This window comes from Podarcis muralis, chromosome 16, assembly GCF_964188315.1.
Source record: "Podarcis muralis chromosome 16, rPodMur119.hap1.1, whole genome shotgun sequence".
Lineage (NCBI taxonomy): Eukaryota > Metazoa > Chordata > Lepidosauria > Squamata > Lacertidae > Podarcis > Podarcis muralis.
The window spans coordinates 30,161,563-30,184,810 of record NC_135670.1 but is presented as its reverse complement, the minus strand read 5'-3'; the positions used below and the strand labels follow the sequence as shown (position 1 = coordinate 30,184,810).

The following is a 23,248-nucleotide window of genomic DNA, read 5'->3' as shown; positions in this document are numbered from 1 at the left end:
ATGAGGGCCGTAGCTCAGTGGCAAAGCCCCTGCTCTGCTTGCAGAAGGTCCCAGACAGGGGAAAGAACCCTGGAGGGCTGCTGCCGGTCAGTGTCAGCAATACTGAGCTATATGGACCAATGGTCTGACTCAGTACAGTGCAAATTTATTTGTACTCCATTGGAGTACAAAACCTCCATTGCCTGGTAGGTTTTGTCCATGGAAAAAGAGGGTGCTCCCAGGCACCCCTGTATTCAGATGGGGTTCAGTCACATCCCAGCAAACTCAGGTCATGTGCAGTTACAGCCTTGCACAACCAGCCTGCTTCCCGAGACTTTCTTGCCATAAGGAAAAAGATGGGAAGATGCCCTGGAAAAGAGTGAGCCTTGCTTTGACGCAACACCGTCTTAATTTCCTGGCAAGCAAATCAGGACGAACGCTCAATAAACAGGTAATCCGGAAGCTCCTAAATGCGATATTAAAATGATAAGTCGGGCATCTGTTTCCCAGTAGCACCAGTCTGAAGCTTCACCTTTTCTGGTTTGGTCTGGTTTTGGGAGGTTGGCACAGAACGCCTCGTTGCCGCAGCGTGGCCTCGGCACTCCTGATTCCTCCTGCCCTGCATTCAGCCTCTGATGAAGAGACCTTTTGCATTATTTTAGCTAAAGATTCCACCCTGTTCCACGACATTTTGGCACCGGAGGCGCATCACAAAATGGTTTCCCCCTTCCCCGCTAGGAGATAAAGGGCGAGTGAAGATCTGTGTCAGAAACAGGGGGGAATAAAGATCTACAATGGCATCGGCTGCCCCTTGGATTGTGACACCTGAGGCAGTCACCTCACTTTGCCTCATGGGTGGGCCAGCCCTATCCAGTTGTTTGTATACTTGTGGGCCTTGGAGATAAATCGATTTCCCTCTCCTGTCGTGAGACCACCAAAGGACGCTTTGCTGCAGCCAAACCGGAGGGGCGGGGGGAACCATACACAGTTACACGCAGGGTACGAAGCTAATCCTCACCATCTCTATCCAAAGCTCCTTCCTTTAATTGATCCCTTTATGTTGCAAGTCTTTTATTTCTGTTGTTTTAGCATCATGATACTGAGGCCTCCTAGAGGGCTTCTCAGAAACCGAACTCGAATCTTCGGTGTTGTTGTTCGTCGGCTATTTCTCCCCTTCTTTTTTTCTTTTCTTTCCATAGACGTCAATCTGGATTTATGCTGACGGGATGGAACTGACGGCAAGGCAGGACGGATGGAAACAAAAAGGGATTTGCTCCTTTCCTGATGGATTCCGCCTCGTGGTCTCCAGGGATGGCCTCATTGTAACAATATCGGCCAGGCTAACGTTGACTTGAATGGCCTGATGGATGATTCGGATTATTTCCTGTGTGTGTGTGCAGAACTGAAAAATGTGTGTGCGAGTTCACCAAACAAATAAATGCTGTCTGGCCAGCTGCCCCCCACCCCTTTCCCCGGATACCAGCTAATGACAGCTTGTGTATTAAACCACACATTGGACTGCACAAGTCTTGATGATCTGCTGGGACCCTCCTCAACACAACAGATCCCGTTATATTTATGGTGCATATCCTTATGGAAAAATAAACATACTCTCTTACCTGCCAAGCAAATGTGGTTAATATTTGTAGTAACTGCCCCCCCCCCCCGAATATGTCAGCAGCATAGTGCCATTTTCTACTCTACTAGGTAAAGGTAAAGGTACCCCTGCCCGTACGGGCCAGTCTTGACAGACTCTAGGGTTGTGCGCTCATCTCACTCTATAGGCCGGGAGCCAGCGCTGTCCGCAGACACTTCCGGGTCACGTGGCCAGCGTGACAAGCTGCATCTGGCAAGCCAGCGCAGCACACGGAAAGCCGTTTACCTTCCCGCTAGTAAGCGGTCCCTATTTATCTACTTGCACCCGGGGGTGCTTTCGAACTGCTAGGTTGGCAGGCGCTGGGAGTGAGCAACGGGAGCACACCCCGCCGCGGGGATTCGAACCGCCGACCTTTTGATCGGCAAGCCCTAGGCGCTGAGGCTTTAACCCACAGCGCCACCCGTGTCCCTACTTCTACTCTACTATCTTGGATGTAATCTTGTTTTTCCTCTAAGTCAGGCATCCCCAAACTCGGCCCTCCAGCTGTTTTGGGACTACAACTCCCATCATCCCTAGCTAACAGGACCAGTGGTCTGGGATGATGGGAATTGTAGTCCCAAAACATCTGGAGGGCCGAGTTTGGGGATGCCTGTTCTAAGTAGATGTTGCTTCCATCATTCTGCCTTAGTTTTTTTCAGGGGGGTGATAAAACAAAGGGTGTAGCCTGGCATTTGACCCCAAAGTTGGGGAAATGGGCAGAAAGACGTTGGGTGGCTTTAGAAGAAAATTAGGCAACTCCATGGAAGATCATGCTATCCGGGACTGCTAGCCACAACAGCATCTCTGTCCAAGACCCCTTGATCCTTTTCGTGTGTTCCATCTTATATTTCTGCAGCTGGTTATTCCTGCCCAAGTGCGGAACCTTACCTTAGTCCCTCCTGAAATTCACTTTGTTAGTTTTGGCCCAATTCTCCAGTCTATTGAATCCCAGTTCTGTCTTCTGCGTGATTAGCGAGGTTTGGGGTCATCTGCAAATTGGATGAGCATCCCCTCAACTCCTTCGTCCAAGATCATTCATAACCCGTTGTGTTACAGAACCGTGGCCTTCTGGTCAATCTGCCACTTTGTCACATTACGTTTCAAGTGGTGGCAAAGAACTCCACACCAAAATTCCTCCCCAGATTTTGCCGCATGAAATCACACGTGGAAATTACCAGGTAAGGAAGCTGGAATCAGGAAAATGGAATGAAGTGCTGCCTGAATACAGCCCAAGTCTTTCAAGGACACAAAAGGTTCTGTCCCGATTCAACTCTTGCCTTCAAATCTGCCCTTCTTCCTACGATCTTGAAACGGTTGGACTTAATCCGTCATTTCGGGAATGATTTTTCTGCTGGCTGATCCCAGAAATGCAAAGTCAAAATGTGTGCCCTGCATTCAGAAGAGGTCAGTGGTGGGCTTGTGCCTTGAAAACCTTTAAGACAGGTCTGCAAAAGCTGTGGCCCTGCAGATGTTGCTGCAAAGCAAGTCCCATCAGCCTCAGCCAGCATGGGGTGATGGGACTTGAAGTCCTGCCACATCTGGAGGGCCAACGTTTCCCCACGCCTGGTTTAAGATGGGGAGGGGAGGAGGAACAACAACTGCTTTTCCAATGAAGGGCCTTTGCCCCACGGGAAAAGTCAGTCCAGAGCTGCAGGTGATGAGTAGGCAGAAACAAAAGGAGTTTGCAGCCTTAAGAATACGGTCTGCAAACAACAACATTCTGAAGATCCCGGGCCACAGGGAAATTAGACTGGCCTCGACCAGAGCCAGGGCCTTTTCGGCCGTGGCCCCAGCTTGGTGGAATGCTCTCCTACAAGAGACTAGGGCCCTGCAGGATTTGACATCTTTCCACAGGTCCTGCAAGACAGAGCTGTTCCACCAGGCCTTTGGCCAGGGGACCATCTGACCTATTTTCCTTTGTATAAGAACAAGCATGAAGTATAAGAACCATCCTGTTCACAGGTCCTTATATAATCAGTGAAAACAGTTGGTCCTGGCAAGTATTAAACGCTTTGTCTTAACCTGGTAACTGCCATTTGTCCAAATTTTAATTTGTCTGAATTAATTTTAAGATGTATTTTAATTAATTGATGCCTGTTTTTATGTATACTGTGTTATTTGTATGACGTTAACCGCGTCTTAAGGGGACGCGGGTGGCGCTGTGGGTTAAAGCCTCAGCGCCTAGGACTTGCCGATCGAAAGGTCGGCGGTTTGAATCCCCGCGGCGGGGTGCGCTCCCATTGCTCGGTCCCAGCGCCTGCCAACCTAGCAGTTCAAAAGCACCCCCGGGTGCAAGTAGATAAATAGGGACCGCTTACCAGCGGGAAGGTAAACGGCGTTCCGTGTGCTGCGCTGGCTCACCAGATGCAGCTTTGTCACGCTGGACACGTGACCCGGAAGTGTCTGCGGACAGCGCTGGCCCCCGGCCTATAGAGTGAGATGGGCGCACAACCCTAGAGTCTGTCAAGACTGGCCCGTACGGGCAGGGGTACCTTTACCTTTACCTTTTAACCGCTCTGAGCCTGACTTCGGCTGGGGAGGGAGGGGTACAAATAAAAATTATTACAGTGGATGCTTGGGTTGCAAACGTGCTCTGTGCGGGATGAACGTTCGCAACTCGCAGCATTCGCAAACCGCAGCGGTGCGTGTGCGCATGTGCCGGTTTTGATTTGGCGCTTCTGTGCATACGCGACCCCCGAAACCCGGAAGTAACCTGTTCCGGTACTTCCAGGTTTCGTGGGTCCGTAACCCGAAAAAACATGACCTGAAGCGTCTGTAACCCGAGGTATGACTGTATTATTATTATTATTATTATTATTATTATTATTATTATTATTATTATTATTATTATTATTACTGGAAGATGCTGTGTTGGACCATTGGTCCATTTAGCTTGGTATTGTCTACACTGACTGGCAGCTGCTCTCTGGGACTCCAGGCAGGAGTTCCTTTCAACCCTACCTGGAGATGCCGGGGATTGAACCTGGGACCTTCTGCATGCCAAGCAGGTGCTCTGCCACAGCACTGCAAGAATGTAGAATTCACATTGTTTCAGATGTTTGCGTGCCCAGCCGCAGGTCCCCCGCCCCTCCAGGAGACCATTGAAGAGCAATGAATTGCACACGACAACGTACTTTGGGATTTGAAATGGCCACAGCTTTATTAACCATTTCAGATGTAGGAAACCTTGGCTTAGGCATTTGGCGTGTATCCCTCTCAGTCCCCCAGCCGGGGCCCTGAGGCGCAGCAGGGTTAATCGGATCACAGGGGGCACTGCAAAACACGTGTTTACACAGCCAGCCAGCTCCCCTCTGGGCAACTTAGGGGAGTTCACCAACTGCCTTTCAGCGTTTGGCCAGTGACTCCCCTCACACAACCCCCTTTAACAGGGAACCTTGAAAACGCCGTCACAGGGGCAGGTGAGTCACCACTTCACGCCCTCCTTATTTGAAGGATAGAGTAAAGGATTCTACCCAAGGCCTGAAACTGCCACCCAAGACCACAAAATTGCAGTCTTGCCGCCAAGGCTACCTATGTAGGAATACAGTGGTACCTCTGGTTAAGTACTTAATTCATTCCGGAGGTCCGATCTTAACCTGAAACTGTTCTTAACCTGAAGCACCACTTTAGCTAATGGGGCCTCCTGCTGCCGCCGCGCCGCTGGAGCACGATTTCTGTTCTTATCCTGAAGCAAAGTTCTTAACCTGAAGCACTATTTCTGGGTTAGCGGAGTCTGTAACCTGAAGCGTATGTAACCTGAGGTACCACTGTAACAAAGACGATGGGAGGTTGAATGGCAAGCATGCTCCAAAACAAGCTGCCGACTAGCTCTACAGAGGCTCCTTTTATTAGCAGAAGCCGACAATTGGAAACAGTAGTGAAACCACTCTGAACAGGACGTATTTCCATCTAAGCACATTTCCAGCATTAGCAAATACACGTGTCAGCTGGTGTGTCCCTAAAATGTTTTCTCTGATACTTGAATACGTCTGCGTCCCCGGTCATGCTCCAGCCAAGCGTTATGTCTAGTAACCAAATCTGTGAGAGGACAAACAGTCAGGGGGAAAACCCTGTTTGCTAGCCAAGAAGGAAAAAGGTCAGTGAGTGTGGGCGCAACGCTCCTTGGCACACTGTTGCATGCGTGGTGCGGGGTTTGCCTCAGCACAAGCGGAGCGTCATCTCCACATACCTACACCACCAGCAACTTGCCAACCATTCCTTCAGGCAATGCCTGACATCGCCCAACCAGTCTCCATTCCCTAAAGTGGTCAGCTGCCCCCTGCCAGGTCTGAAAAATTCCACCCTATTGGGTTTAATGTCCGTATGGTTTAACCCTTGGCTGCCGTGACCTGGGACCTTCTACATTCAAAACAGATGCTCTACCACAGCACTGCAAGAATGTAGAACTCCCGTTGTTTCAAATATTCAGGAGATGTCTAAATGGGACATGAAATCCCAAGTATACAATATTAAAACCAATGAAAATTGGAACGTAATTCTTTGCTCCATCTCATCTCCCTCTCCCGCACCTTTCCTGCTTTCCCCCTGTGCAACCCATCTCTGCGAACCACTTGAAGTTAAGCAGAAAACTACTTTTCAACCAAAGCTTCACCCCTGCATTAAGGGACACCCAAATTAACTACAAAGGGTGGCGCTGTGGGTTAAACCACAGAGCCTAGGACTTGTTGATCAGAAGGTCGGTGGTTCGAATCCCCGCAACGGGGTGAGCTCCCGTTGCTCAATCCCTGCTCCTGCCAACCTAGCAGTTTGAAAGCACCTCAAAGTGCAAGTAGATAAATAGGTACCACTCCAGCGGGAAGGTAAACGGCTTTTCCGTGCACTGCTCTGGTTGGCCAGAAGCGGCTTAGTCATGCTGGCCACATGACCCAGAAGCTGTACGCCGGCTCCCTCGGCCAATAAAGCAAGATGAGCACCGCAAACCCGGAGTCGGCCATGACTGGACCTAATGGTCAGGGGTCCCTTTACCTTTAAATTAACTACACTGAGGATGGGAAACACTCTTCTGCTCAAAGGCTAAATTCTCTGCCTCTGGCTAGTGGTGAAAAGGGCTAAAGTGGTAACCAAAATTAGTTTCTACGCATACATGCACAAATACTTCTTCATCCTTCCTTTGGACAAGAGACATGTTCAGAGTTCACAGAATATTTCAGCTGGGCAAAGGGCCTCAAGGAGGGTGTCACAGCCAGTGAAGGGAGAGGTGGCCTTGGGACAAGGTGGCATGGCTTTCAGAGCATTCTGGGGGCCGAAAGGAAAGGCCCGGAGGGCCACATTTGACTCCCAGGCCCGAGATGCCCCACCCCTGCGCTACAAGACGATAGTGTGAATTTGTACGTGTTAAGCAAAGCAGAACCCCCTTGGGCCCTTTAGCTTAGGCAATGATTCAAACGCTTGCCTGTTTATCCCAACTAATGAGGACTATCAGATCCACTTATGATAAATGCACGTTGGCAATGCTTCCTGGAAGAGGCGTGCCAGGGAGGGAACTCCCTTAAAAAAACACAGTGGCAGCCGAGGAGGATTACAGGAGAACGTTTGTTTCCAGTGCCAGGCTGCATCGCAGAAATGAAACTGATTCCCGAGATAACGCTTGGCTCCTCCCCCTGCCAAACAAAAATCCAGCTACCGGATGAGTATCAGGTATGACTGAGACAGAAATGGGATCCGGTCTGCGTTTAAAGGGGAACCTACCTAATTCGAAAAACAACACACAACCCAAAGCGGAACCCTCCTTTGAGATTTGTGCGGCTTCGAATTTTGCAATGCAGTTCTGCAGCCTGGTAATTATTATTATTATTATTATTATTATTATTATTATTATTATTATTAATACCCCGCCCATCTGGCTGTGTTTCCCCAGACACTCTGGGAGGCTTCCAATAAAACACTAAAATACAATAACCTATTAAACATTAAAAGCTTCCCTAAAGAGGGCTGCCTTCAGATGTCTTCTAAAAGTTTGGTAGTTATTTTTCTCTTTGACATCTGGTTGTAGGGCGTTCCACAGGGCGGGTGCCACTACTGAGAAGGCCCTCTGCCTGGTTACCTGTAACTTGGCTTCTCGCAGTGAGGGAACCGCCAGAAGGCCCTCGGCGCTGGACCTCAGTGTCCGGGCAGAACGATGGGGGTGGAGACACTCCTTCAGGTATACTGGACCGAGGCTGTTTAGGGCTTTAAAGGTCAGCATCAACACTTTGAATTGTGCTCAGAAACGTACTGGGAGCCAGTGTAGTTCTTTCAAGACCGGTAAGAATATGAGACGAGCCAGGTCAATGGCCCGCCTAGTCCAGCATCCTATTCCCACAGCTGCCGTTCAGATGCCAGTAGAAAACTTGCAAGCGGGACCCAGACACAAGAGCACTCTCCCTGCAGTTTCCAGCATTTGGGTGCATGGCTGCCTATGATTGTGGAGGCAGAACACAATGAAATTATTCGCGACGACATGCTGATTCTGGTGCTATCAATAGGCAGAATAAGCAATATGTAGGAAAATGCACCTACTAGGGTAAAGTGTGGGACGCGGGTGGCGCTGTGGGTTAAACCACAGAGCCTAGGACTTGCTGATCAGAAGGTCGGCGGTTCGAATCTCCGCGACGGGGTGAGCTCCCGTTGCTCGGTCCCTGCTCCTGCCAACCTAGCAGTTCGAAAGCACATCAAAGTGCAAGTAGATAAATAGGTACCGCTCCGGTGGGAAGGTAAATGGTGTTTCCTTGTGCTGCTCTGGTTCGCCAGAAGCGGCTTAGTCATGCTGGCCACATGACCCGGAAGCTGTACGCTGGCTCCCTCAGCCAATAAAGCGAGATGAGCGCCGCAACCCCAGAGTCGGCCACGACTGGACCTAATGGTCAGGGGTCCCTTTACCTTTAGGGTAAAGTGTGACTTAAAAATCTGTATGTTACTGAATATAACACACATTATATTAAGCAAAACTGTTTTGCCCAGAGTGCATATTCAGCGGCGTAGCGTGGGTTGTCAGCACCCGGGGCAAGGCAAGTAATTTGTGCCCCCTAACCCATGGATTTGCGCCCCCTAACCTGTGGATTTGCACCCCCTAACCCGTGGATTTGCCCTAACCCAAGATGTTGCGGCCGGTGCGGCCGGCCCCCCCTGCACCGCCCACGCTACGCCACTGTGCATATTAAGCCAAAGACGTACAGAAACATGTATATTTTCTCTGTGCATATCCTTTCAAGTTTGCAGTATTGCCAAAAAAAAAAAAGTTTGCAGTATTGCAATGCAGCCGTCCAACCAAAACCTATGTGCAAAAATGTGTTGGTGGAAAGTATGCATTAAAAAGGAAAGAAAAAACCCACCTACATTAGCGAAGGCAGTGTATGAATGTGTTCTATCGTGGTCGGCGTTTACAAAGATTGCACAGCAAAGAAAGGTGTACATTCCGAGAAACGCACACTAAAATGGTGGTGAATTTAACGAGGGCGTTCAAAAGAAAGGAATAATCTGCAGACTGATGTGGAAATGCGAGGACCGGGATTTAAGGCTGGGGAAAAGAGAAACTGAAAGATGCCGAAATTGCCAGAGTCACCCAGCCCTCGTGGCTGAAAGCTTCTACACTGAGAAGAAGGTTTTATTTTGTCTCCCAAGCCCCTTGCAACACTGCAGCTCTGCGATCCTCAAAGAACAAGGCCTGATAATTTAGAACTCCAAATCCAGGGTGAAATTCAGAGAGGTGAAAACTTCTGGAAGTCTCCCTGCCCTTGGCATGACTTGCATACCTCCGTGAGGCTAAACCCCACATTTGACGAACAGAGATGGATGGAGGTTCACGCTCTGCTGAACGGAGACTTGTACCGTCATCCAAAAATGCGGGGAAAGGAGAGGAGACAGCGACAACCAGATCCACCCACCTCGGCTTAATGGAGGCAGTTGCCGCGTTTGAAATGTGACGCTTTCTCTCCAGTGCTTACTTTACAGTTATCCGCGTTATTTGTACAGAAACACTTTCCCTGGCTTTGATCTTCCTTTCAAAACCCTGCCACGGAAAGGCATACAAGCCGGGCTCTCTGCTTCGCAGGCAGACTTGCCACCTGTCAAGGCCGGGCCTGGTTTCTCCTCAAGCGTGAAAAGGCGGAGGCGGGAGAAAGTCTGCGCAATGGAGAACGTCTCGAATCCTATCAAATATAAAGCTCTTTTTTTAAAAAAAAAAATCCTTGGAGTGAGACCACATCACTCAAATTACCCAGGGTTTCTCTTGACTGAGTACAGCTTTTTAGCCTAGAAACAAAGCCGAAAAAAAACCCCTTTTTCGGCAAGGCTGGCTCTACTATAAGGCACCTGCCTCAGGCGGCAGATTCTTGAGGGTGGCAGTCAGCAGTAAAGATGTCGGAGAAGTAAAAACTGCTGATTCACCTCAAGCCAAGAATGGAAACCAATCCAGCTAATACAATCAGTTTTACAAGTGCCACATAATAATACAGTGGTACCTCAGATTAAGAACTTAATTCGTTCTGGAGGTCTGTTCTTAACCTGAAACTGTTCTTAAGGATCTGCTTTAACAAGACAAGTTATTGCAGATTGCGTGTTGTGGAGAGTACAGTGGTACCTCGGGTTAAGTACTTAATTCGTTCTGGAGGTCCGTTCTTAACCTGAAACTGTTCTTAACCTGAAGCACCACTTTAGCTAAATGGGGCCTCCTGCTGATGCCGCGCCGCTGGAGCACGATTTCTTTTCTCATCCTGAAGCAAAGTTCTTAACCCGAGGTACTATTTCTGGGTTAGCGGAGTATGTAACCTGAAGCGTCTGTAACCCGAGGTACCACTGTACCCACAACTGCATCTGTAAGAACTCTGTCATTTAATGTGGCAGCACTGGCACTATGGAACTCCCTGCCTATTGATATCAACCAGGCTCCTTCACTATATTATTTTCGGTGCCTGCAAAACGCATTCTTATTTAGACAAGCCTACCCAGATGTTATGGGTGACGCTGTGGTCTAACCACAGAGCCTAAGACTTGCCGATCAGAAGGTCGGCGGTTCCAATCCCCGTAATGGGGTGAGCTCCCGTTGCTCAGTCCCTGTTCCTGCCAACCTAGCAGTTTGAAAGCACATCAAAGTGCAAGTAGATAAATAGGTACCGCTCTGGCAGGAAGGTAAACAGTGTTTCTGTGCGCTGCTATGGTTCGTCAGAAGCAGCTTAGTCATGCTGGCCACATGACCTGGAAGCTGTATGCCGGCTCCCTCGGCCAATAAAGCGAGATGAGCGCCGCAACCCCAGAGTCGTCTGCGACTGGACCTAACAGTCGGGGGTCCCTTTACCTTTTACCCAAATTTTTAGAAAGTTTGTAGAAGTTTTAATTTGTTTTGGTCTATTTTACTGCAGTTAAACCTTCTGTATGTTTTCAAATAAACGGTTGTAAATCTTTTAGTGATTATTTCATTGTTTTTATCGTTTTTGTAAACCACTCTGAGGTTTTTCTAAAAGCAAGTGGTGTATAAATTTTATAAAAGAAATGGACAAATATTCGCTGCTGTTGTAGCCCACAAACGATACATTTAACGCTTATCGATAATTCTATTGTTTTATTCTTTTGGTAAACCACTTTGAGGTTTTCTTTTTAACAATCAGAGTACAGTGGTACCTCGGGTTAAGAACTTAATTCATTCCGGAGGTCCGTTCTTAACCTGAAGCACCACTTTAGCTAATGGGGCCTCCCACTGCCGCCACGCTGATGACACTTGATTTCTGTTCTCATCCTGAAGCAAAGTTCTTAACCTGAGGTACTATTTCAGGGTTACCAGAGTCTGTAACCTGAAGCGTCTGTAACCTGAAGCATGTGTAAACCGAGGTGCCCCTGTATAAAATGTTTGAAATAAATACAAAACTTACACATTTAACTTAAAATGTATGTACTGGTGACTCTCACCTTCAGATTGTGTTCTGATGATCACAGGGTGGTAGCTACTATTAGTCTTATGGATACACCATTTTTATTGTCTTTTTAAAGTTAGATTTGCAAATTAAATTTAAAACAACAACAACAAGGAAATGGAGGGGAGGAGCTTGTATCCAATGCTGGTCCTACTCAGAGTAGACCTATTGACCATAAATAGACATGCCTAACTGGGAGCCACTAAATCCCAATGGGTCTACTCTGAACTCAGCAGGATCCAACCCGTATCAACCATTAGAAGTGGGGTGGGGAGCCAGCCAGGGAAGATGTTGATGTAATTACTTGAGCAGCCATAGAAACCTTGAGTCTTTCTGTCCGCCAAACGTCAAGCTGCTAATTATGTCTCCATTGTGCCACTCTGAGTCAATATTGTCAGCTATTCTTAGGTCTAATCCCCTAACATCGAGGTTTGATGGGGCGCGCGAGACATCCCCTTCAGCGCCTTTCTCGAAACTCGTGTCGCTGGGTTTTGCCGCGGAGAACACGCAAACTACAAAGGGCCGGGCCATGTTGTGGTATTAGGCATCCAACAGAACAGCTTTTAATCTCGTGTACACCTTAAGAAAACATCGGCTCAGCCTACCGGTGCTCTGCTAGACACGGATGGGACCCTGCATGTTGGGGGAACAAAAGAACATGAGCTCCTCTCTGATGAGTCTGACAGGGAACCCTTAAGACATGTCAGGGAGACGGCAACGCAGAGCTACATTAGGGAAGAGGCAGCTATGATGCACACACACACACACACACACACACACACACACAGAGAGAGAGAGCAATGAGGAGCTGGCATAAATGCATATCGTTCGGCTCCCTCCGGTCACCAAGTTTTCCAGCAGGTGGCTGTAAGGGCACTTCCATACCCTGCGATGGGGAAGGAAATCAATTTGGTTCACCCTTTCCAAAAATGATGCACAAATTTATTGTTATTGTTATTATTACAGTGGCACCTCGGAAGTCAAACGGAATCCGTTCCAGAAGTCCGTTCGACTTCCAGAACGTTCGGAAACCAAGGCGCGGCTTCCGATTGGCTGCAGGAAGCTCCAATACTTTGGCCACCTCATGAGAAAAGATGACTATTCGTGACCCCATGGACCAGAGCATGCCAGGCACTCCTGTCTTCCACTGCCTCCCGCAGTTTGGTCAAACTCAAGCTGGTAGCTTTGAGAACACTGTCCAACCATCTCATCCTCTGTCGTCCCCTTCTCCTTGTGCCCTCCATCTTTCCCAACATCAGGGTCTTTTCCAGGGAGTCTTCTCTTCTCATGAGGTGGCCAAAGTATTGGAGCCTCAGCTTCAGGATCTGTCCTTCCAGTGAGCACTCAGGGCTGAGTTCCTTCAGAATGGATAGGTTTGTTCTTCTTGCAGTCCATGGGACTCTCAAGAGTCTCCTCCAGCACCATAACTCAAAAGCAGCAGCGAAAAAGCCAGGCTTCCCCAGCCCTGTCCCAAACAAACGTACAGTGGTACCTCAGGTTAAGTACTTAATGCATTCCGGAGGTCCATTCTTAACCTGAAACTGTTCTTAACCTGAAGCACCACTTTAACTAATGGGGCCTCCTGCTGCTGCCGCACCACGATTTCTGTTCTCATCCTGAAGCAAAGTTCTTAACCCGAGGTACTATTTCTGGGTTAGCGGAGTCTGTAACCTGAAGCATATGTAACCCGAGGTACCACTGTATCCGTGGTTTCAAGATCCTTGGCTGAGGCATAAAACGTTTTATTTGCCCGAACCAGAATGGTTGGCCAGGTATCCTCTTTCATTTCCCTGCCTTCGTTGTCAATCAGGATCCTCGCTGTGGGGATGTTGTTGTTTTGCGCATGCAAAGAGGGCCGTCGGAATCCCACAGGCGCTGCCAGGCCTGCTTCCGACAGACAAGATCCAGCACATGCCAGCATCTGTCGGCCTCCGTGTGGAAAATCAAACCTCATTCCCGAGAGGGCTGGCTGGGACGGAGGTTGCAGGAGGCAGTTTTCCAGAATTTGATTGCATCAGTCGGAATTGAGAGAGGGTGGGGGAGATCTTCCCTCGGGGAGGAGTGGAAAGGGAGACTGGTCTTGTTCAAACAGGGCGCTCCGCATTGTTCACTGGGTAGATACAGGTAGATTGCAGCTTGCCAAAAGCAGCATCCAGGAGGAAAACGCCTGTTCCAATGAAAGGTCTCTCAGCAGTTCCTTCTGTGAGCCCAATGTGCTTGGATCTGCCAGAAAAGCTCTTCCGTCAAAGAAGGGGTGAGGAACCCCAGCCCTGAGGGCCAAATGTGGCCCTCTAGACCTCTCTATGTGGCCCTTGGGACTTCTCCCACACCCCCTCTATAAAACTGACACTTGCTCTTCTGCTCACTTTCGCCTCTGGCCCCGTCCTCCAATTAGTTACAGGGAACCAGGCAGAGGGCCTTCTCGGTAGTGGCCCCCCCTCCTGTGGAACGCCCTCCCACCAGATGTCAAAGAGAACAACAACTACCAGACTTTTTGAAGACATCTGAAGATGTTCCCTGTTTAGGGAAGCTTTTAATGTTTGATGTATTACGGTATTTTAATATTTTTTTGGAAACCGCCCAGAGTGGCTGGGGAAGCCCAGCCAGATGGGTAGGGTATAAATAATAAAGTATTAATAAATTCTTATTCTTATTATGGCATGTGGCCCTCAGAAGGCTGGCCATATGAGAATTTGGCCCTCGGGCTGAACAGAGCAGAGGCAACAGGCCGGGGGAATTCCTGGCTACTGCTTCTTGTGTCAGGTGGCTTCGGTGAGATCGTGGCCTGATCCATAGCTTTTCCCTTTTATTGCGAGGAATCCTATTCGGAATAAGGGAATTTCCCTTAGAAAAGGGGAAAGTTGACAGCTATGAATCAGGCCCCAGTGGCAAGGAGTTCCAGGGGCACATCTACTCTGGCAGAACTTTGCCCCAGCGCCTCAGGGGGTTCATGAAGTGCCTGTTGATGTTCCACTTGCGCAAACATCCAAGAGAGTGTTGCTTCTGATGAAACCTCAGTTGGCTTTCTGTTAACTTTCAAATTGGTCTCTTTAAGTGATATTTTTTAAAATATATATATTTATAATAAGAAAAATAGGTGTTGCCAACGGGGGTAAAGCAGTCCGGCCTCAGCCTTGAAAGCAGCTCTTCCTAATGACTCTTGTTAATGTATTTGCTCCAAAAGGAGAAAGGAAGTGTATCTTTTCCCCCTTCCAACCTCACGCTAAGGGAAACTGCGTAACCACAGCTGAGAATGTCAGGAAACCCAGGCCTTTTCCTTAGAGAGGTTGGTAATAATTCCCGTATGCTGTTGGCAGAGGAGCTTTCGAGATAATCCGGAAGGCATTGCTCTTAAATGCAGTGGTTTTGGGAATCTCACCAGACTTACTTCATTCTTTCTATCACTGTTGCGTTTTTCAGGCACCAGACGGATGGTGTGTGAAAGGCAGGGAGGTGGAATTGACTGAGAAAAGAGCAGGAAACCATTCATTGAGACAATGGGGCAACCAAAGGCCATCTCTCATAGAATCATAGAGTTGGAAGAGACCACAAGGGCCATCGAGTCCAACCCCCTGCCAAGCAGGAAACACCACCAGAGCACTCCTGACATATGGTTGTCAAGCCTCTGCTTAAAGACCTCCAAAGAAGGAGACTCCACCACACTCCTTGGCAGCAAATTCCACTGTCGAACAGCTCTTACTGTCAGGAAGTTCTTCCTAATGTTTAGGTGGAATCTTCTTTCTTGTAGTTTGGATCCATTGCTCCGTGTCCGCTTCTCTGGAGCAGCAGAAAACAACCTTTCTCCCTCCTCTATATGACATCCTTTTATATATTTGAGCATGGCTATCATATCACCCCTTAACCTCCTCTTCTCCAGGTCCCTTAGCCGTTCCTCATAAGGCATCGTTTCCAGGCCTTTGACCATTTTGGTTGCCCTCCTCTGGACACATTCCAGTTTGGAACGTGTCATTTTCTTACAATGCCATTGACACCTGTTTGGACTCCCTCCCCCCCCCCCATTGTGTTGGGGGAGGCTGCTGTTTTACATTCATGGTGGGATAGATAGATAGATGATAGATGATAGATAGATGATAGATAGATAGATAGATAGATAGATAGATAGATAGATAGATAGATGATAGGCATAGCTGTCAACTTTTCCCTTTTTTAAAGGGAAGTTCCCTTATTCCGAATAGGATTCCTCACAAGAAAAGGGAAAAGTTGACAGCTATGTAGATAGGTGAGGGATGCAGGTGGCGCTGTGGGTTAAACCACAGAGCCTAGGGCTTACCGATCAGTAGGTTGGTGGTTTGAATCCCCGCGATGGGGTGAGCTCCCGTTGCTCGGTCCCTGCTCCTGCCAACCTAGCAGTTCGAAAGCACGTCAAAGTGCAAGTAGATAAATAGGTACCGCTCCGCCGGGAAGGTAAACGGCGTTTCCGTGCGCTGCTCTGGTTCGCCAGAAGGGGCTTAGTCATGCTGGCCACATGACCCGGAAGCTGTACACCGGCTCCCTCGGCCAATAAAGTGAGATGAGCGGTTCAGCGCCAGAGCTGGCCACGACTGGACCAAAACACCAGAATGGGTTACTTCCAGGTTTTGGTGGTCGCGCATGTGCAGAAGCGCAGGATGCTGCGGGTTGCGAACATGCATCCTGCACGGATCACGTTCGCAACCAGAGCGTCCACTGTATTCTCTGGTTGGCCTCTCTTATTTTCTCCTCCTGATAGGGGACCTACTTGAGGACTCTATACGGGCTCTTGGACACTCTATAAGGGAAAAGAAGCAGTTTTTCCTTATAACACTGGGAACAGGGCCGACCCACCCAGGAGGCATGGTGAAGCAACTGCCTCGTGTCTCAGGATCCACACTGACAACAGAAGGAATGCATCGCCAGCTGCTGCTGCTGCTGCTGCGGTAGCAGCGATTGCTCTGGCAAAAGCTTTGGAGTCCAGATCTGCCATCTCCTCAGCAGCAGCACCCCCCCCAATGCCTCTACAGTCATTTCTCACCCTAGGGAGGGAGGAAATGGTGGGTGTTCCCTCTGGGGTCTCCTGGGGTCTGCATGCGCCCAGTGAGATTCAGAGTGCACCCCTTTCCCCTCCGCCCCGGCCTTTGATTCCCACTTCAACCATCAGGTAAAGTTTATCTGACCCTCCCACCCCCAGTTTCCAATGTAGATCTTCCTTCGCCCCTTCCCTGGTGGTGGTGGTGGGTGTTATGTACCTAAGTTCTCACCCTGGGCCAGCAGGGGGATACTGTAGATAGTTTTCATTCAGGTCCGCATATGCAAATAAGGAATTGAGAGTGACATTCAGTGATTGGATAGTTACAGAAAGTTGTTACTGTTGCTTTGTAGTTGAGCTCTATATAAGCAGGCTGACTGAACCCTTCAGTTCAGTTCTGTTCTGGCCTGTGAATAAACAAGAGCTGTCTGAAGAATCGCTGTGTCGTCTGATATGTTCACCCACAACTTAACAGTAGGGGTGCCATTTTGTGGTCCGCCTCAGGTGCCAAAATGTCTCCGGATCGCCAAAATGTCTGGGAATTGTAACTTTGTGAGGGGGGAGGGGTCTCCTTACAACTCTCAGCGCCCTTAATGAACTACAGTTCCCAGAATTCTCTGCTTTAAATGCACAGTGAAGATGAGATCTGAACCATCAAAGTCATTGTAATGGGGAGAAGCCAGACCCTTGTGTTGTCGAACAATTGTTTTTCTCGTTATTTACAACCAATGTACATTGTTGTTGTTTTCCTGCCAGAGCGCTAGAGGCAATTTAGGTTTGATGAGAATGACTTGATAGTCATCTCAGGCTGATTCTGCACAAGCATCCTGAAACATAACGTCACAAGCAAATATTCAGTTTGCAAAAAAAGATTAACACGTGGTTGCCCATGATTAAAGAATCAACACCAGCCTTCCTGAACCACACTGACACAACAGTGTGGTGTAGTGGTTAGGACAATGGTTCCCAGTAGCCCCCCTTGGGGTGGGTAGAATTACCTTGGGGGCACTAAGAGGCAAGGGGGGTGCTGGAGGTGTAAATGGCTCTCCATTAGAAAAGCTGGTACAGTGGTACCTCGGGTTACATACGCTTCAGGTTACAGACTCCGCTAACCCAGAAATAGTGCTTCAGGTTAAGAACTTTGCTTCAGGATAAGAACAGAAATCAGGCTCCGGCGCTGCAGCAGCAGCAGGAGGCCCCATTAGCTAAAGCGGTGCTTCAGGTTAAGAACAGTTTCAGGTTAAGAACGGACCTCTGGAACGAATTAAGTACTTAACCCGAGGTACCAATGTATCAGTTTTTATAAAGAGTTTTGTTTAATTCATTAGACTCAATTGTTTTAACTGGATTTTGAATAAAGGTGCAATTCATGGTTACAATTTTGAATTTTATTGGCTTGTCTCCTTTGGCGGGCCTTGCAAGCTGCTATTCTGAATAATGCTTTTTAAGTAGCCTTGAAATCTGAACGTTTCTCTCGTTCCACTCCTCTGGGTCTCCTCCGTCGCAGGGTGGACGGCAAGTCTCCCTTTTGTGATAAAGAAAAAGCCCCCATTGCCGTGCCTGTGAAAACATTTGCCGCTATCTCGCCATACTGAAAACAAGCCCTCCTTTTTAAAAATAAAAATTGTGAACTGAGGACAAGGTGCTCCGGATCAGCAGAGGCAATGCGAGTGTCACGGCAGCAATAAATCCTCGCAAGGACAAACTTCAAAAATAATAATGAAGTCTTTAGTGGTCTTTTGAAGCAAGTTACCATGGTCAAAGGAAATGCGTGGGGTAGAACTAACAGCATTGGGTGGAAACTGCAGTAGGAAAGAAATATTAGGAGAGGGGTATAGAATAATAGATTCTCAGCTAAAGCATCCATGACAGATGGCCATCCACTCTCTGCTTAGGTAAAGGTAAAGGGACCCCTGACCATTAGGTCCAGTCGTGGCCGACTCTGGGGTTGCGGCGCTCATTTCGCTTTCTTGGCCGAGGGAGCCGGCGTACAGCTTCTGGCTCATGTGGCCAGCATGACTAAGCCGCGTCTGGCAAACCAGAGCAGCGCACGGAAACGCCGTTTACCTTCCCGCCGGAGCGGTACCTATTTATCTACTTGCACTTTGACATGCTTTCGAACTGCTAGGTTGGCAGGAGCAGGGACCGAGCAACGGGAGCTCACCCCGTCGCGGGGATTCGAGCCGCCGACCTTCTGATCTGCAAGTCCTAGGCTCTGTGGTGTAACCCACAGCGCCCCCCGCGTCCCAACCTCTGCCTAAAGACCTCCAAATGAAGCAGAGTCTACCACCTTCTGAGGGAGTCCATTCCTCTGCCGATCACCTCTTACCATCAGAAACACATTACTGGTACTTGGTTGGAATCTCCTTTGAATCCATTGGTTTGGGTTCAAGCTTCCTCCATCTTCCATGGGACAACCCTTTAGGTATTTGAAGAAAGCTGTTGTGTCACCTGTGGAACTCAGGGCCTGAGTTTTGGGAGGTTGGGGACAGTTAAAAGGAAGCACTTCACACAAGTTTAGAATCTCTTTTTTAGATTTGGAAGGGACCAGCAGGGTCATCTAGTCCAACCCCCTGTCAGGCAGGAATCTTTTGCCCAAAGCGTGACTCGAACCCACAACCATGAGCTTAAGAGCCTCATGCTCCATGAACCGCGCTATTCTTGCCTAAAGAGGGAATGAGTTGTGTGTAGAAACCTGCCTACTGTGCAAAAATAAAATTTGCATGAGCTGCTCCACCCATTTTTTGTATCTGAGCCCACTACCATTTGTAGAGCTGTCATTCCCATTGGGTTTACTTGCGTGTTGCGCCAGGGCGCTGGCCTCTCGGGGGCACCCCAGTGAGTGGGGGAGCTGTGCAGCTTTGCCAGTGGCCTCCCCTTTCCCTCCTGCACGCCCGCCAGCTGCGCCCCATCAAACATATGGCTGGCGGGCGAGCAGCTTGCCTCCGAAGCCCCAGCGGGAGGAGAGCGATCCCTGCAGAGGCTTGAGAAAAGGTCGACAGGTGACTGGGAGCGGCCGCCAAGACCACATAACACCGGTCTTGAAAGATCTACATTGGCTCCCAGCACGTTTCCGAGCACAATTCAAAGTGTTGGTGCTGACCTTTAAAGCCCTAAACGGCCTCGGCCCAGTATACCTGAAGAAGTGTCTCCACTCCCATCATTCAGCCCAGACACTGAGATCCAGTGCCAAGGGCCTTCTGGCGGTTCCCTCACTGCGAGAAGCCAAGTTACAGGGAACCAGGCAGAGGGCCTTCTCGGTAGTGGCACCTGCCCTGTGGAACACCCTCCCACCAGACGTCAAAGAGAAGAACAACTACCAGACTTTTAGAAGACACCTGAAGGCAGCCCTGTTTAGGGAAGCTTTTAATGTTTAACAGACCACTGTATTTTAATACTTTGTTGGAAGCTGCCCAGAGTGGGCGGGGCATGCATAAATAAATAAATAAATAAATAAATAAATAAATAAATTACTCTGGGAAACTGGGGGTGGGGTGCTGGAGGGATCTTTGCACCACAGCACCGGATATCCTTAAAACGGCCCTGGCCACTTGTATGTGGCCCCAAGGGAGCACGGTTCTCAGGCCCCCCCAGGGCCCCTGCCCTACAGCTTTGCAGAAGGACGCTGCAGCTTTCCAAAACTGTCTCTCCTCAGATTCTTCTAAACTTCCCGCAGTGCCAAATGAGACTGAAAGAACCAGAGAATTCCTTGTCATCACAGCATCGGCCGTGTTGCACATCGGTGCGTGAGCGATTTTCTAACACCGCCTGAATCACCCTTTTTCAAACGATGCCACTGTAATCTGAAAGAACATGTTTTTATGGCACAACGGTGCGTCATTCGTGTGTCAGGATCAAACCTGCTCTAGAGGAAGACATCATAATTACTGTTTTGTGGGGTGAGGGCGGAGTAGAAAAGGGTTGAGTTGGGCTTCAGAGATTGTTTGGACTTGGGTGGGGAGGAACAGGAGATCTCTGCTGCGACATGAATTGTCATTTCCTTTAATGGATCTTGCTTGTATCTAGGTTAATTTGATGAAGAAAGGACTTTGCAGGCTGGGCTCTAGCGAGACCTGAGGCTGGCGGTGTGTTATAGCTCAGCACATGAAAAGCACAGCCAGATCTGTACAATGAAGGGAGCTGCCATGTACTGAGTTGAATAGGATCCAAAATGCAGCAGTCTGATTAGTTCTAGAACAATAGGATTCCGAATGCAGCAGTCTGATTGGTCCTAGAACAATAGGATTCCGAATGCAGCAGTCTGATTGGTCCTAGAACAATAGGATCCAGAATGCAGCAGTCTGATTGGTCCACAAGAGCCACCCAATCCAGCTCCAGGTGGAAGTGAATCCCCAACCTGATTGGCCTACAGGAGAATCCCGGAATTAGCCAATCACGTGGGGCCCATTGTGTAAATAATGTATATAAAGCAGACATTCTGAGGGAACTTCCATTCCTCCTCACTACTATGAGCTGAATAAAGAGCATGAAATCCACTCTCGACTCCCAGTATATTTCAGGAGCCAATCTTTCTGGCTACAGACTCCTGCATTGAGGTTGAGGGTTGGCACCAATGTAGCCAGGGCCAGATTTAGGTTTGATGAGGCCCTAGGCTACTGAGGCAAGGGTCAGCAAACCTTTTCAGGAGGGGGCCGGTCCACTGTCCCTCAGACCTTGTGGGGGGCCAGACTATATTTGGGGTGGGGGGGAAATGAACGAATTCCTATGCCCCACATATAACCCAGAAATGCATTTTACATAAAAGCACACATTCTACTCATGTAAAAGCACCAGGCAGGCCCCACAAATAACCCAGAGATGCATTTTAAATAAAAGCACACATTCTACTCATGTAAAAACACACTGATTCCCAGACGGTCTGCGGGCCGGATTTAGAAGGCGATTGGCCGGATCCAGCCCCCAGGCCTTAGTTTGCCTACCCATGTACTGAAGGTAATGGGGTCCTATATATGTCCAGCTGTCCTTTGTCAACACCAAATTGTTGCTGTTTTTGTGTGTTAAATATATGTGATATGGTAATTTATGGACCTAATGGGTATCTAAAGCCATTTGCACACGTGGCCATGCAACCAGTCCATGCAGAATGTGGGCACCCTATATATAGAAATGAGCAAACCAGTGATATTTTAGGGAGCAGGCTAGCAGGCGGGGCCCATTACTTACATCATAGGAGCCAACACAACACAAAACACTGTTGCTATATGTAGGTTTTATTTTATTTGTTTTTTGTCTTATATTTTGGAAATGTACATTCAGGTGTTTTTTTCCTTTAATTTTTTGGGAGGCTCTCAAGAGAGTAGGGCCCTAAGCTATAGCTTGTTTAGCTTATACGTGAATCCGGCACTGAATGTAGCTCACAGCCAGGCCTCTCAGAGGCATAACTTATTCCTTGGCAATTGCCAAGAGACAAGAGCGAAGGTGAAAAATTTTCCCCGTCACATCTTCAACTCTTTTGGTTGGGATCCAGTCTGAGAGGAAATGCTGAATATTGACTCAGAAGCATTTTCAGACCTGTTTGTGTCCACCTACCTTTATTCATTTGTGGAAGAATTGTTAATGACTGTCACACAGCGATGAAATTCAGTAGAAAAGGGGGGAAAGGCACAGCTTCTTACAAAGATTAATGACAGACACACACAGAGACACATATACAGTGGTACCTCGGGTTACATATGCTTCAGGTTACACACGCTTCAGGTTACAGAATCTGCTAACTCAGAAATAGTGCTTCAGGTTAAGAACTTTGCTTCAGAATGAGAACAGAAATCGTGCTCTGGCGGAGCGGCGGCAGCAGGAGGCCCCATTAGCTAAAGTGGTGCTTCAGGTTAAGAACAGTTTCAGGTTAAGAATGGACCCCTGGAACGAATTAAGTACTTAACCCGAGGTACCACTGTAGTATGTATTTTTATTTTTTATTTTAAATCATCCTACCCCACCGCAGGAGACATGAATCTGGATTACTCTCAGGAGATAAATCTCACAACATCATGCTTCCTGTTGTGTGAAAACATTGGCTGCAGCATACAATCCTACCAGCTAAAAAGTTATGTAATGTGAGGGGGACCGACCATTCTCCCCTACTGCTGTGTACGTAATAAAGGGGTACCAGTCTACTGAAAATGTGTCTTTTGTTTTCATTTCCTTTGGTATTTTTCTTTTATTGGTTAGCTTTTCTGTTAATGCTAGTGGCCAATATTTCTTGGAACACGAAGTCAGTGTGGCACCCTGCAATGCTTCCAGAATCCAGCTATCATGGGTCTTGCTGCTAGCAATAATGGTTCATGTTATGTACTGAAGTTCTCACCCTGGGCCAGCAGGGGGATACTGTAGATAGTTATGCAAATAAGGGATCGAAAGTGACGTTCAGTGATTGGATAGTTTTAGAAAATTGTTACAGTTACGTTGTAGTGGAGCTCTATATAAGCAGGCTGACTGAACCCTTCAGCTCAGTTCTGTTCTGGCCTGTGAATAAACAAGAGCTGTTTAAAGAATCGCTGTGTCATCTGATATGTTCACTCACAATTTAACAGTTCAAAACAGGATTTAGAGTGCAGATCTGCATTATCTCCCAAAGAAAGGTCAAGGAATGCCAACTCTGGACACCTGGTGACATTTTGCCTCATTATTGCTTCGATTTCCCTGAACATCTCCTCCTCAAACTTTTGTGTAGATGCAACCCTAGCGATATACATCCCTTTCAAT

The 23,248-nt window shown here is 48.3% G+C and overlaps 1 protein-coding gene across 1 annotated transcript in view; it reads left to right on the top strand.

The window, feature by feature from the left end:
• TXNRD2 (thioredoxin reductase 2) overlaps positions 1-1,610 on the top strand; it is a 64,109-nt gene extending 62,499 nt beyond the window's left edge. The window contains exon 18 of the mRNA XM_077920671.1: positions 1,179-1,610. The gene's annotated coding sequence lies outside the window, so the exon portion shown is untranslated. The remainder of the gene's footprint in view (positions 1-1,178) is intronic.
• Positions 1,611-23,248: the final 21,638 nt, after the last annotated feature.